At 39.0% G+C, this 16121-nt stretch overlaps 1 long non-coding RNA gene across 1 annotated transcript; it reads right to left on the bottom strand.

The window, feature by feature from the left end:
• Positions 1-356: 356 nt before the first annotated feature.
• On the bottom strand, positions 357-15638 carry LOC135290375 (uncharacterized). Its single transcript, XR_010353150.1, has 4 exons — positions 15530-15638; positions 8898-9054; positions 6272-6379; positions 357-3222 (listed from the first exon to the last, which is right to left on the bottom strand). It is a non-coding gene; the product is annotated as an uncharacterized LOC135290375 (long non-coding RNA).
• Between the last annotated feature and the right edge of the window lie 483 nt (positions 15639-16121).

Genomic DNA, 16121 nt, shown 5'->3' with positions numbered 1-16121 from the left:
GTTAAAGGAATAAAGTAGGTATTGCAGCTGCAATGGTGGCCCTGGTTCTCAGGCTGGAAAAGGATTGTTTTGTATAACTAAGCTATGTAGGGAGCTTCCTAACACTTTACATGAAGTTCAGAGTTACATATTAATTCAATACAGAATCGGGAAAATATAAAAGCTAAAACTTAAGGTATCATCATTAGTAGTACTTCTTGTCAAAACATTTAAATTCTTGAAGTTTGCTAGAGACTGAAGAATACCACAGAAATGCTAAGAACGGATGCCCTTAAACAGAAAGAAACAATTTATTCAGAAAATCCCCTGAGCAGATGCAAGCATCTTCTTTGGAAAAAAATATATAAGTTGGCATGTTCTTACAATTTTCCAGGCATCCATTCAAAGCCACCATGTTTTGCTCTTGTGGGGCTTTTTATGCTTCAGAAATAGTTTTTATTTGTCAACAAGGCCAGAGTCACAAAGTTCCTCTGCATACAGACAGAGTTTGCAAACAGTTGAAATCATAGCACAACAGAATTGTAGTATCATTAAGACTGGAAATATCCAACAAATAACCTAGGATTGCCATGTCCACCACTAAACCATGTCCCTAAGAACCATATCTGCATGTTTTTTATATAGCTCCAGGCATGGTGATTCTACTACTTCCCTGAGGAGCATGTTCCAATGCCTGATCACTCTTCACAGAATAAATTTTTTCTTGTATCTAACCTAAACTTCCCATGCTGCCACTGGAGGCCATTTTCTCTCCTGTCAGAAGCACATTTAAAGAACACATTGCCTCCCCTACTGCTCCCACAAACCACATGATTGAAAACTCAGCAGCTTTTACTGGATAGGGAGGTCTCTTATGTACCTGCTCAGTGGAAAGGCTGAGCTAAATCTCATATACTGTTCTGTCCAAAGCTTGGGTGGGGGAAAGGCATTAAAATCACTCACAATTATCTAAGGAGAGTCCTGAGCAGAGAAGATAAGGCTAACAATCTTACAGAAATATTCCTAATAGCAGATGAAATCAAGACAACTCAGCACAAAAATGATGGTTAAGGGGACTTACCATGTGCTTTTGCAGAAAACACTAAAACCTGGCATGGTTCTGCCAAACTGCTTATTTTCAGACACTCTTTTTTAAACCTCTACTTTGAACACTTGTAGTAGGGCAAAGAAACATTGCAGTGAGAAGAGTTTGCCAGTCCCAGATCACCCTGTCTGACCTGCCACCGAGAGTTTCAAATTACATTCTTTTCCTAGACCAGAATAGTCTGGAGATGAATGGGATCACCTAAACTAAACAGAACTAAACTGTTTGGCCTGAGTATTATTCGGTTTCATCTTTTCTCACTAAACAGCAAAATCTGATAATATCCCTCTTTTCTTGAAAAACAACATACCTTGCTGCCTATTATGCCCACCCAAAACTGAGCAAGCCATGTCCCTAGTCACTTCAATGCATTCTTCAAAACCAGTGGAGGATATGAGTAAGGTGCTGATGGACATACACCTCGTAGTGCATTTCAATGCCATATCAATTAAAATAATAGTGCAACACAGTGACTTTCTCAAAACAGACCAGTTCAGGTGAAATAAATCACTAATCTCTTGGCACTGTACTGGTAGACTGCCTTATTTCACATTAACTCAGGACTGCAAATCCTCCCATCTCAGAACAATTTTCTTCTCCACAGAACCAAATGCTTAGGGACCAAGGGAACTATTAATCCACTATACATAACATTTCCCTCTGATTTTCTTTCTTGGAATGAAGACAGGAAGCTACTGAGTCCAGAAAGCTTCACTTAGTACTATGGCCTCCAGAGTTCAAAGTTATACATACTTATACCTTTGCCCAAGTCATGGGCAAAGTGGTGAGGTTTTCTAAGAGAGTCTAGCACCGTCTGTTTGCAAAGGACAAAATTAGTCAGGGAAGCAGCATAAATCAGCAGAATCTTTGCAGTCAGCAGATATGTGACCCTAAATGAAAGCTGTTCAGAAGCAGACCAAGCTGCCAAAAATGAAAAGAACAAAAAGAAAAGCAATAAAAATGAAAAAATGCAGAGTGTTTCTAGAGCTGAGATTTGTCAATGAGAGCAGAAACTGCCAGGTGCGGGGGAAAGCTGTTACAGTTCTACACACCAGAACTAACCTAGCTCCAGTTTCTCAACTAATCAACGCACAAGAGATAGGGGATAACCCTGACAAGGTTAAAATGTGAGAGCTGAGTGCTAAAGTAGATAGACCAAGCTGTCAGAAAATCAGGTTATTTAAGGTATCAGAAGAGAACTACCCCAAAAGTGGTAAGCAGAACCACTCAGTCTCTGCAGAACACTGGCAGCCTCTCAGGCTTATGTGCTGATTTAAGCCTGTGGCGACAACTCCACTTACTGGGGGAAAGGCAAGGGGCATTTAGGATGAAACTGCCTATTTCTGGTTTGTATTTCAATAGGCCCCAAAAGCCTAAAGGCTGCATAGGATAGCAGGAAAAGTTGTTCTGTCCAAATATGCTGACTGTTTGAAGGAAAAGAGCCAAACAGGAATAGAGAGACAGTGGAGCACATAGGAAAAATAGACCACTACTGCACATAATGGCAGGTTGTGTGCATGATAAATTAAACTTTTTCGAAAAGTAGTTCACCAAAGGTACATTTTAAAGATAGAAATTGAGAAACAGCTGGAATCCTTCCATTCAGGACTAGGAGGTGAATATCTTAGCTTTTCTTACCCAGTTGATTTAAAGAAAGAAACTATGAGGCATGTATCTACTTCAAAATAAATATTCTTTTGAAAATTGTGGTTCCCCTGCAGTATTCCCATGCCAGCAAATTTGGGACTAGGTGAACAGTCCTATCTATCAAACTTTGCAAATTAAAGAGCTATTATATTGCTGGAGCAATGTTTAAACAAAGCCCGCAATTTGCTGTTTTGTTGGGCGGGGGAGGAGGGGGAAGGGCATGAAAACTATGCATTTGATTTGGGTGTCTTTATGGTTGTTACATCCAATATATTCTGGTCTTTTAATAGTCTAAATTCTGTGGTTCAGGAGATTTGGCTTCAAATCACAGCTCTGCTGCTGATGTCATTGTGTGACCTTGAGAAAATTCACTTGAACTCTTTTCTCTTCATCTGTGAAGCAGCAACAACACTCCTGCCCTCCTTCTTTAGGGCAACAGGAGCAAAAATATTCCAATTATCTCTGTAGACAACTGCAGTCATGCTGAGAAACTAAAATAGAAAGGGAAAGAAACAGCAGTTACATAATCTTACCATATACATACACACACACAAACACATACACGTATACAGATTAAATAATCTATATTTTTTAACATAAAATGGTTTTTGGAGAGGGATTTTTTGTTTTATTGTTTGTTCTTCAGGGATAGGATTGTGAATGGCTCTGTAGGATAAATGTATCTTGAAAATTATAATTTTTATGCAGTTTTATCAGAAGCTGACATATAATAGCATAGTACTAGTACAAGTTTCACATTTTAGCATTCTGCATGGGTAGTATATTCAACAGCATTGTATTACTGCTTCATATCAGAAGTCCTGATGTTTTTAACTCACAATACTTGCAAGATGGCTTCTAACAGTTAAAATACAAGCACATACATTTATGATCTCAGTCACTGAACAAAGCCCAGACAGTAGCAAAAAAGACAGGGGAAAAAAACAGTAGTTTATCAAGGGAAAGAAAGCAACATAATCTTCTACAGAGGCAACAAAACACAGCAACAGGAACACGAATATCAATATAACAGAAGATACGGGAATTTTCAAGCAGGAAAGATACCAATTTTCCTTGTTTACTCATAGAAGCAGGAACTGTATTTAAAATTAAAAAAAAAAGAAAATAGAAAGAAAATAATAATGGATTAGATCCCTAGATGTCTTTATTTATTATTATTTCTCTGGCATTTTCAAGGGCCCTATCACAATCTACAAGCCCAAGCAAGTGCAACAATGACGTTCAAACTCATGGCGCGTGGATAGCCTCTTACTCCCACAGGCTCACCATGCATCCTTATACAACCTGCCTATTTTCAAAAACAAACTTCCTGGGGATGATTTCTGACTCAGTTCTTGGCATACTCCTGCTGCTGGCAACTGAAAAGACATGTATTTTTGATTGTGTAGGCCATCCAAGGTTTGATGTTTATGTTTGCAAAATGCTCTGCAGAATTATGGGCTTTTGAATAATACAGAGTTTCTCCTTGTGAATTTTTTTTTTTGTTTTAGATGAAAAGATGTTGAATTATGGGGAAAATATTTTTTTTCCTTTAATAAAAGATTGAATAACTAATTCCCTAAGAACCACTGACATCCTTCCCTGATTTTTCTCTCTTTGTAGACAAGAGTGCTTGGGGAAGTATATGATTTCCAGTTGACTGTTACTGGTAATTTACTTCTGAGACATCTGCCATCCCATTTAACACTAACTCAAAGAACTGCAAAGCAGGAGTAACTATCTGGCCCTTCCAATCAAGGAAGTATATATAGAGGCTGTGACTACAGCCTCTGTGTATATATACTGTTAGTAGTATATATACTGCTGACATCCAGCGTGTATGTATATATATATATATATATATATATATATATATATATATATATATATATATATATAACTGACATCCAGTTTGCGTTCAAATTGTGATGGAAACCAGCACATATCAATGGCTGTGAATTTGCTGTTTATCTTACTCCATCTGCTGGGACATGCAGCTCTTTGCAGAAGCATAGCAGAGGATAGAAATTTCAGATGTACTTATGACCCAGCGTATACTCCTCTACTTACAAAGCAAAGCCAAGCAAGACCAACAAGAATTTGAGAACAAGAGTTCTCATGAACCTGTTAATCAGCAGATCAGTGCTGCTGCTGCTGCTCCATGCCTCTGAAATCCCAGTGGGAATCAAGGCAAGCACAGGGACATTGAAAGACAAGAAGTAAATGAGGCAAATAGCTGTTAAAATGGAAAAACAAAAAAAAAAGGCTAATGCTTTGTAAACTTCCAGAAGCAGAAGACAAACATTCAGCTCCAATTCCTACTTGGAAAGTGAAGCAAAAGAAGATAGCATGCATGTAGAAACAAAACTATCCAGTAGGCAGAGCAAACGAAAACAAAATGCCACATACTCAGTATTTGACAGTGGCAACCATGTTCCCAGTTGTTCAGATTGATCATCATGTTGTGAATGATGAAATGGTACAGAGAGAGATTGCCTCTTCTCTCTGTCCTCTGCCCTTTCTCAAATAATGGCAAAAGATAGCCAATGCAGAAGACACAAAATAATAATTTCAGAAGTAGCACCTTTGCACCAGCTTGCACATGATATATGTAATATGAAACAGGTTTTGTCTTTCAGCATAAACTTTCAAATCTGATGGGAGAAAAGAAAAGTCACTGATTCCATTTAGCAGTCAGAAAGCTGGCCCTGAAGTCCCATGTTCTGATCCCCACAGCCTGTACATTCTGCATCAGCACTCCTCATCAGTGGTTTTGAAAAGCTGACAGGAAATGAGAAGTATTAGGAGCCTTATCTGTTTCTAATGCTGGAAATAAAGACCCTCTTTGTGCACAACAGTATTTTTATGCTCACACACTTGCTGTGCAACAACATAGGCAGCAAACGTCTAGCACCATCCGTGTGCCTTCTTCTAAACTCATACCTAAAGTACCATCAAGTACTGAGGTTGTCCAGGTGTTTTTCCCTTCTGCTGCAGCAAATGCAGAAGCTGTTCCAAGCCAATATTCTTTACTGTGTTCACACAATGGCACAAGTATTCTCAAACCTAGTATTAGCACTTTTTATAAATAGTTTTCTTATTCTATCTACCTTCTGATAAGTGTTGCAAGAGTTCTCCACATATGGAGAATTTCCACACTCCAACCAGGAGTTTAGATTTTTGGGTGGTTTTCTAATTATATTAATCAGATGATTAATATAATCAGAAAACCACAGTCAAACAAGTAGTTTCATAAGTCTGTTGAACTGGTGTTATCCTACAGATCTAAAAGAGTCCTCACAATCCAAAGGGACTAAGATACGATATTAGAAAGATTATATAAATTACAGAAGTCAGTGTAAATGTATCTCAAAATGTCTAACCTACAAATATACCTACTAGGTAAATATTCCACTCAATTTCACATACATCGCTTAGATGTTATCATGCCCTATTTTGAAACCTGTGTTTCTCTCAGTTCAGAAAGCAGCCAGCCAGCTGGTCAAGGATTGTCTAATCAGCCCCAAGTTTATTGCTCACTTGACATCCATTTTCCTTATCTCAGACTTGGAGAGGATCAGGGAAGGTTCAGTTTGTTTGTACGTCTCAGCACCACTAAGTTCTGATGACATCACAGAAATGAAAAACCTGGAAGACAGAATGAAATATGCTGTGAGCACAATGGTACAAATTGCCGGGCAACATTTGCCGTTTCAGTTTGGTGGCATAAACAGGGCATCAAATGTGTTGGTTAGTACAGCTACCAAAAATTTGGGGGAAAAAACAAAAACAAAACAAAAATTTGCTTTTTTCCAAATTGCCTGTGTACTATGTCTCCTCATAAAATTTTGATGTTTTGCCACTGTTATCAAAAGAAAGAATAATGCATTAAAAGATGATGCTGGTATCACCTATGTTTGGGCATCTGTCTTTCCAACATCTGATGTCAGGGGTAAGTAAGAGTCCTCTTCTTTTATGAGGATTTGGGGTCCTCCTAGACAGATCTGGGATGTGTTACCAATCTGAACCAACAGGCTGCCAAAGCCAGAAGCTGAAAACAGATGGGGACATTATTGGTTGGAATGCAGTACAGGCCTCAAATAGTGGCCTAAAAATGAAAGTATCTATGTAACTATGTTGTTGCACACTTTATCACCGTGACAGAGATTGAAAAAAAAAAAAAGAAAAAAAGGCATACCTGCCCTTAGCCCTTAGTTTACTCTAGAGAAAGGCCATGTCTGGGAAAATCAGGATGAGTTTTATTTGATGGGTACTCCCAAACTGCAGGAGTCAGAGATGAACTGAGAAACCAGGTACGCTTGAGACACTGAGCTGAGCAGACTGCAGGAATTTACATGAACCCTCCCACAGGCAAATCAGCTCATTCCATATTATCAGTTGGTTACTTTTAGCAGCAGCAATGTCACTGCTGCAGTTACAGAAATGCATCGTGGCACAGGTGAGGCTGCCTGATAGATAGTGGCACAGTGTATACAGCTCTCACAGCAGCAACCTGCAAAGCCCCTCTGATGAATTATACCCCAAGCGGGTATTCACCCTGTATTTAGGTGTAAATGGTGGAATGGTTGAGCCAGGCACAGAAAAACCTTTATTGCTGATGACTAATGCATCTGCAACAGTTTTGAGACTCTAGTCTAGCTACAGATGAATTATATACAGCAAGTCTGAGAACAAATGTCACAAAAAAACCTAAAGAAAAACTTAGTTACTTGGAATGTGATCAAATACTGGAAAAGGCTGGACAGAGCAGTTGTGAAATCTTCATCTTGAAGGTGCTCATGACTGAGCTGGACACGTCTCTCAGCAACCTGCTCTAGTTGGTCCTTATTTTAGTAGTAAGCCCGGATTCAGAATTTCTAGATGGTTTTCTAACCTCAACCCTTTTGTGATTCTATGAAATTACCACATCTTACTGTTATGAGACAAGCCATTGAGGATATAAGACATAACTTTCAATTTGCAGCATTATACAAATTTCAGACAGCCCTGAAGTCATTAAGGCACTACGCAGGTGTTAATTTACACGAGGAAATGGTGAAGTTCTCATAACAACTCCAGATCAAGAAGACAGAAAGGTATCTTTTAGGCTGCTCAGATGGTCTTCCCTGTGTTCCAGACCCTGGGTGTGATTCCCTGCCACGAAATTCTCCACTCTGTGCACCTTCATTAAATACTGAATTTAGGACCAGTTTAAAAATGCTTTGAGATAGGATTTTTTGCTATCACAAAGACTGCTTTCAGATCATTCTGGCAGACTTGGACAAGATTCCCATGTCAGAAAACAGGATAGCAACAAAGCATACATAATTTTCTACTGAGAGGTCATCTAGGACATTCTAGCTAAAATTCTTCTGCTGGCTAGCACTAAGAGTCACATGTCTGTCCTGTTCTCTTTGACTGATCAATTTAGCATCAGCACCTGTAATCTGTGTGCTTTTACTGTAGCACTAAAAGGATTTCCCTGGCTTTTCTTTCCTGTAATTCTATGCCCAGAGGCAATTCAATTCCTGCTTGCTACTGCACAAGATGACTCACTCTTTTCTTTAAAGAATTCCATTACCAGCAAGCAATGACTCATCACGACCAGATTAGCACTGCCAAGGTATTGAGACTGTAGCCATTCCCATGCAGCTTGAAATTCTGCATGCTCACAATGCTTGGGAAAGAGTGCTTGCTGAACCAGTGGCTTTCACTTTGCAGCAAGCATGCACTTGCACTCTTCAATGTGTTACAAGTTCCACATAAAAACACTCCAACAAATAGTTTCCTAGGACAGATATAAACGTTTGGCAGACACCTGTGTGGAGCTCTTTGGAGATAGCAAAATTATTGTTGGCAAAATTGAAGTTCTTGAAACGGCCTGCTTTTCACTTGGTCTAGCTGAAAAGCAGTGGGAAGGTAATTCCTTCCCCACAGTGTATCTTTCTGTTCAATTTGGCACACAGATAATCCCATAAAAAAAGAAGTGTGTTATACTGGAAAGTGTTCCACTGGTGATTTTTATATCTTGCCTTCAAGATCAAAATTATCAACTTCACTGCTTCTTTCCATGCCCTCAACTTAGAAGTAAAATGTTTTATACCAAATTATTGCATAGGTAGTGTTAACAGTTTGGACAGAATTTGAAGGGGAAAAAAACCCATACCTAGAAGTCAGTCCCAAGGCACGGACACTAAGTTGGCCTTTATTCATTGCAGAGCTGGGACTATGCATGAGGACAGGTGGGGTGCTGTGCCTTCAGGGTATCACCAGAATGGGGGATGGCATGGACCTGGCCACATGTCCGTCCTGACAGGTGTGGTCTGAGGGAAGAAAGCATAAAGCCCTCAGTACGCATCACTTCCTTCGCTTGTTGCTTCTCCCCAGAAGTAAAGAGTCAGCAAAGCTTATCCCTGCCCACACATTTACACATCTGTGAAAAAAACCCTGGTTCTTCCTCTCCTTAGATCTTCATCTTCTTAGATCTTCATCTACTGCATCACTTGACTCTGTTCAACTCTAAATCCCTTTTGTGTGCCACAGTAATAAATCTGCTGAGAAGGTTTCCAGAGGCTAAAGAGAGGTCATTTGGAGACCATCTGCCTGCAAAAGCCATGTTCTTTACCCCAGAGCAGGTCTGAATGGCATATTTCACCAAAGCAGACCCAGGATTTGACTGGTTGCTGACACAGACCACTGAAGTGAATCATGACAAGTGATGTTTAGCATTATTGTTAGCAGCAGAGCACCAGGGCACAAAATGCTTGGAAATAAATGTTTGGGGGTTGTAATTCCACAAGTAACATGGTTATAGACTACTAGATGGTATTTAAGATGATTTTGTTGTTGCTGTGGTTAATTATCTCATATTGTGCAGAAACTATAGTTAGAGGCAACCAGATAATTCTGGAACAAGCTTACATGAATTAGGATATTAAAAGTGACTTTCTTAATGCCTTTTTCATCCAATACTTAAGTCGTAGGACTTTAACAGTTTCTCAGCATGGAGGATTCCTGGAATAATGATGCTAGCAACACTGAGTAGCTAAACATATTAGATTGACATAAAGAGTTCATACACCCTTCTTAAAGAGACACAGATTAAAGAATAATGAGAATAACATGATTTTCCCAACAAGCATACAAAATGAGAATTTAGTTCCACCTTCAATCCTAAATTCAGTGCTCAGGCAAGACCAAAGAACAGAAGGAAGAGGGGTTTTGCAGCATTGCTTTTGCTTAAATGCAAAAAGGCCCCTATGCTACAATTTCTTGTCATATCCCTCTGGTACTGATAAATTGCATTTGCAGACTGTTTGACCTGCTGTACAAAATTGCTTTGCTTATTATATTAAGATGATGGGAAAACCAAATTAAAAAATTTCTCTCCAATTTCATCTCTTTGCTGAACAGCTTCCTGCCATTATGCAAGTTTATCTTCCCAACAGATTAAGCAATGTTTTTAGGGTAATTTTTCTGCTTTACTCATGGTGGTGGAACAGAACATAACTCATATATGAATTTAAAGCATTATTTTTTTCTGCTCCAAAAGAAAGAGAGCAGGGATTAGAGATGAAAACACTAGGGGTGCCTGCACACAAACTCCAGTCTAAGTGCCATCAGTGGCAGAAGTTCAGAGAGAGCCAAGAATAAAATAACAATTTCTGAAAAGTCTAAATCATAACTGATCTGTCATCTTCCTTTTCAGTAAAAAAAAAAAAAAAAAAAAAAAAACCACAAAAAACCAAAAAAACTAAAACCAACCAACCAACCAAAAAAAACCCTGAAAACCAACAGGAAACACCAAGTTAAAAAAAGATCAAAACCTTCTGAACAATTAGTTTGGTAGCTATGAGTGTTTTCTTATAAATGACAGTTAGTTAAATAAAGTCCATAGTGTACTACACCAACTAGAACAAGCTAGAGGAGACTTTAAACCATTTATGTCAGACACAAGAGCAGCACCATCACTAAGCAATGGTACTTGTTTGGCTGTGTCTATCTTTCACTCTAACAGACAGGGCATCTCTCATACTCTGAGGCCCCAGCACTGCTGAGAATGCTTAGCCACTACAAACAGTAGACTGAAAACCAAAATGAAACTAGAAAAAGAGATGTATATTCCTCATCAGAAATCAGTTGGTTGCAATTTTAAAGCTGAAACCAAACAACTGCATCTTTTCATTTTCTCAGTCACTGCTGATAAAATTCCTACTGCTTTGGCTTGCAGAAAATTTAATTTATGAATTATGATCCCACAAAATGAAAGAGATTGATCCTATCCCCCAAACCTTTTAATAAGTTGATTCAAACCAGATATGAATAGCAGCAGTCAAACACTGCAGAGAGAAAAAAAATACAAATTTCCATGACAAATACCTTACAAAAGAGCTGTTTATTCCAGATATCAAGATTTGGGTGCAATGAAGCAAAGGTGAATGTTCAAGTACAGCTGGTCATAGGAAAATTGAGAAAGAGCTTTAGACACCGCCAGGGTATCTCTTTTCCACCCCAGTACAAAAGCAGCAAGATAAAGCTGGTGGCTAGACTGAAAATCTATTTATGGAGGCTGGTGCTGTTGATGAAATGGAGGCTAACTTTAACCTTTGGACATTTAATAAATAGGGATATGCTTTGATAGGCATTGAAGAATGTGTAAATACTCAATATATGGACTACAGAGAAGCTGGACTCATTATTCTATGATGCATAGAGATATGACATAACCAAAACATGGGATTAACAGCAGAATCAACCATCTGCAATATTTCCTCAGAAAATCTCCAAAATACTTCTATAATACATGGATCATTATCTGCCTTTCATTTTCTCCTGCTACATCCAATACTGACAGAGTGTGCCTGTTAAAGTGTTAAAACGGGGAGATGGATTTCACAACTTAATTGCAGGTACTACTAGTTTAATGTACCTATGACAGCTATCACACAGGAGCCAGGCCACTGCTTGTCACTACCTGAAGTTCAAGCACTTGACAACTAAGATTTTTGATTGCATAAGTCTCATTTTGCATTAACATGCAAAGCCTGAAAGAATTGAACTCTATTAAAAGATTTATAAGCTCAGCAAGAGAAGCAACTGTGTTAAAAATAGGTTGGGAGAGCTGGCTTCATCCAGGCTGTCAGAGCTTTCAGAAAGTAGACCTGAAGGACAATGCCTGAAGTCTTCAGTGACAGCAAATTGGATTAAAATCGTATAGCTAATGGCATTACGGTCAAGTCACAGTGTGATATGTAATTGAAAAGACCTGTTGGTGAATCTGGCAGTGTTTTTAAGGCCCTTGAGGACCCTTAAGCTATTTGCATTAGTCAGACCTGGTGCACATACACCTGTCATGGCACAATTGTCCCCTCTTGTCTTTCTTGTTTCTAAACAGAAGTATTTTAGAAAGGCTAACAATAACACAAAATATCATATGTTACAAGCCATGATTCATCTTTGAAACACTCACACCTCAATGAAGTCACTGAAAATGTATGTTTTTCCATAGACTTTGAGGTAAGTCACTCATTAATTTCCAAGGTATAAGAAGTGTCAACCATAAGCTAATTAAGTCATCCTCTTAATTCATGATTGCAGACTATCCAAAAGCTTACAATGGAAGTTTGAACTTGTTTCTGCCAGGCAGTAGAGTGCAATATCTTCCTATTTAGAACAGAAAGGCTTTACCATGGTCTTCCTCAAGAGAAACAGAATTTGTTCTCAGATATCATGTATGTTCCTACCTAGCAGACCTTATTCTATTTCAACAAACAGAACTGGGTACTACATGTATTCCTTAACAAGTTCCATATCTCTTTTCAATTTAAGAGAAAATAATAACATAACTGTAGGACTACAGATCTCTTGTGACCTTTTAAATTGTCAGTCTTAAAGATTAGACTTTTCCTTCAGTGGTAGATGCGTGCTAATAATTATCTATCCTACTTTTTTTTTTTTAAATTGACAATATTAATTTTCAATTCACTTTCTTTTCCTCTTACAAGTCCTCTGGGTTTTCTTTTGAGTCTCCCATCTTGCTTCATTTTCTAATGATGTTTTGAAAAAAAAAAAAAAAAAGCTCTACGGAATCTAGAGATTATTAATTGTGATTTATTCCCTTTTGTCATAGATTACCACAGAGCTTTCTTAATTCACAACATTCTCTGGCTCCAGGCTATTTGCACAATAAGAAATCATATTTCATTTAAGACCTGGGAACTGGCATGTCAATTTTCACTAAAATATATTTATAGCTCATATTTCAGAAAGATGGTATTTTTATAATCAATGGTTGTGCCATATTAATTAGTTTCAAAAATTTTATCATTGAACAGGAAGCTGAATAGCCAGTGAAAGGAACTAATTTAATTACTTCTGCTGTTTTCAGCCTGGATTGATTTAGGTGTGCATCTTAAGCCTTTTCAGACAAGCTAGCTCAAATTTAATAATGAAATTCACTGTACTGTCTTTGGTCATTTATTCAAAATTATAAAAAATGGCTGAACATTTGTTTGGGTTCTCTAAAGAAGAGTTTCTCTAATAAGGGGAAGAAATTAAATACAGCTGAAAATACTACTTTTTAAACTTTTTTTTTTACCATTTTTTGCAAATTGCTGATAAAATTATGGCCTGCTACCAAGCCATGGATTTAGATACATTATAGAAAACTGCCAACATGACAACATGATTTTGTCTCCTCTTGAAAACCTTTAAAATATTATGACAGTGCAACACTGAACAAGTTGTCCCAGTCCAGTTGGTTTAGGCGCAAAACATAGACAGCAGTGCACCAGAGCTGGCTTCAACCCATGTATCTCATCTTGGTGAGACGGGGAACAGGCAGCATGAGGGTGGGGAGCATATTACAGAGAATACTGACTGAACCACCTTGGTATTTTTCATAGAGCTGTGCACTGAAGAAGTGTATTATTGCTAACTGTACCCTACATTTTGGTATAAATGAAAACTCCAGGGTAACATCAGGTATGCTCAAATAAACAAATTTTGTGTTAAACACTACACTCTCCATGCATGGACTATCCATCCATACTGTATAGTCACACTGATGTAACTAATTTCCATGTATCCAGAGACCTGAGAGTCCAGATGTAAACGATGGAACAGTGAAAAAAAAAAAAAAAAAAAAAAAACCCAACTTTTTCTCAACATGTTTAAAAAGCAAATAAGATGCTGAAATTGAAAAAAAAAAGTCACTTTTAGTCACCTATTTACAGAGAAACAGAAAAGGACGGATGGCGAATGGAAGAATGTGCTCTTGTATCTTTCAGATTTCTTATTAAGTTTTTTAGTGGAGATTACTGATCTTCCTTGCTAGGCAAGAAGTTACTTAAAACCCTAGTCTAGCATGAACTGTTTACTTGGTACTAGGAAAGAATTTACAAGGGAAAGGTGGAGAAGAAAAAAGATTTTACAGATTTCATCAGGTTTAAAGTGTTCAGAATTCATTTTAGAGAACCATTTTCCATGGCTGGGTGGATAGAGCACCATATAGTGTGTACATCCCAACAAAAGATTGCATTCTGTCTGCTTGATTTAATCATGTGATCAAAGAAGTAGAAGATACTTTTAAAATTCCACAATTTTTTGGCACAAGTGCCATGAAAAGCAGAGGGAATGCTTCTACATGAATTGAAAAACAACAGCAGCATCCACAGCTGTTCAGCCAGTAAGTATGAGGCATGCAACCCTTCAAAGAGAGAAATAGCATAACCTTGAGATCTGAGACTGAAATATGGAAAACTACCAAATATTGCTGAGGGCTTCACAGAAGGAAACTCGGAGAAGGGAATGCAATTTTTCATAGATATTAAAGAAATGCAACCAAAAGAGATGTGAAAGGTAAAACAAAAGCTAACACAAGAGTAAAGCTGCAGGAACAACTCAAATATATACCATTTGTCTGCCAGATAGGAACCATTTAGACGAGACTTTTCAATGTTAAGCTCACAAGCAGATGAAGTAGACTGCAGATCCATGTTGCCTAAGGTGGGAAATGGGCAATATAATTTTCACAGTTATTTTTTGCCCTATTTTTTCCCCAGACCCATCTCAGACAGAGGTCAGGAGTGCTCTCCCAGGGAAAGGACTCTAAAGACAGATTGAAGTGTTACAGATACTAGCAGCTGGGATTATAGGAGCCAGTCCATGGCTCTCTCACTATCTCTGAACTGTAGCACTGGGAAGAGCAGTGCTTTGAAACTCTTTTTACTAAAGAATTACTGACATATGGATCCTTCCATTTTCTTGCAGCACCACATATACACTAGAAATGGGAGGGGAAGTACTGAATGGCAGCACGTTGGTAGATGAGTGGATAAAGACAAGCAGTTCAGCAGAAAACAGGAAAGCAGTCACTACTGGCAGAAGGACCTGAGGAAATAGACTTGAAATGTGAGTATAGAGCTGGCAGCCCCTTTCATAGGCAGGAGTGCCAGGTTGCAGCTACCAGAGATGCCCTGGGCCCAGTGTCATGCCCAGAATCCTGTTTGCCATGGAAGCAGACCGCTCTGCACTTCCCTCCTGCACAGTGGCAAAGCATAAGAGGGACATTTCTTCCACAGTGATTAGAATCTGGGAAGAATTTGGGTTGTTTTTAAGACGTACTAGGAAAATACAGCTTTTGAAATTCTTTCTTTATTTCTTCATGATTTATTGCTGTCGTGGTTTGACCAGGAAGTGAGTTTCTGGAAAAGTAGTGGTCAAACCAATCAGTGGCCAGATTTGAAATTGTCACTTGTTGTGGCCACTGGGGACCTGGATATGCCTCTGAGAACACACAGGGGTTAAAAGCAGAAGATTCCCACAGGGATTTCCTCTTTTGAGTCCAGCGGTGAGTCGAATCTGACCTCCTCCCCTGCCCAGCTGCCTCTGGGTGGGGGAGGCCATGCGGCCTGTGGGGAGGAGGCCGGAGCCCTGCAAGGAGACCGGGGTGGAGGAGACCGGGGATGTTTGGGCAGCCCCCTCGGGAGAGAGTGATAGAGACTGTGCTGGCTTGGAATTTGATATCTTGTGCTGGCACCATGGCCAGGAGAAGAAGGGGGGGCAGGGTGCCCGGCCGCTGGCAGACTGGGCTGAGCTTTTAACTCTTTTGGTACTGAAACAATAGAAGCTGTAAAAACACTGATCCTCCCCAGCTGAGAGTTTAGAGGGGATGGAGGATGAGCAGATGAGAAGAAGGCGTGAGTGAGTGAGTGAGTGAGTGAGTGAGTGAGTGAGTGAGTGAGTGAAAAAATGCCAGCAGATGAGAAGTGCCCTAGATGGAGGAGATGATTGGAGTGGCTTTGGCTGGACTTTTCTCTTACATAGCCATGGGCGAAACCAATTTCTTCTGATAAGGCAGAGATTGCACCTTGGGTGAGACGGTTGGCCA

The sequence above is a fragment of the Passer domesticus genome, chromosome Z (assembly GCF_036417665.1).
Source record: "Passer domesticus isolate bPasDom1 chromosome Z, bPasDom1.hap1, whole genome shotgun sequence".
Classification (NCBI taxonomy): domain Eukaryota; kingdom Metazoa; phylum Chordata; class Aves; order Passeriformes; family Passeridae; genus Passer; species Passer domesticus.
The sequence above is the reverse complement of the archived record's forward strand: the minus strand, read 5'-3'. Positions and strand labels throughout refer to the sequence as shown.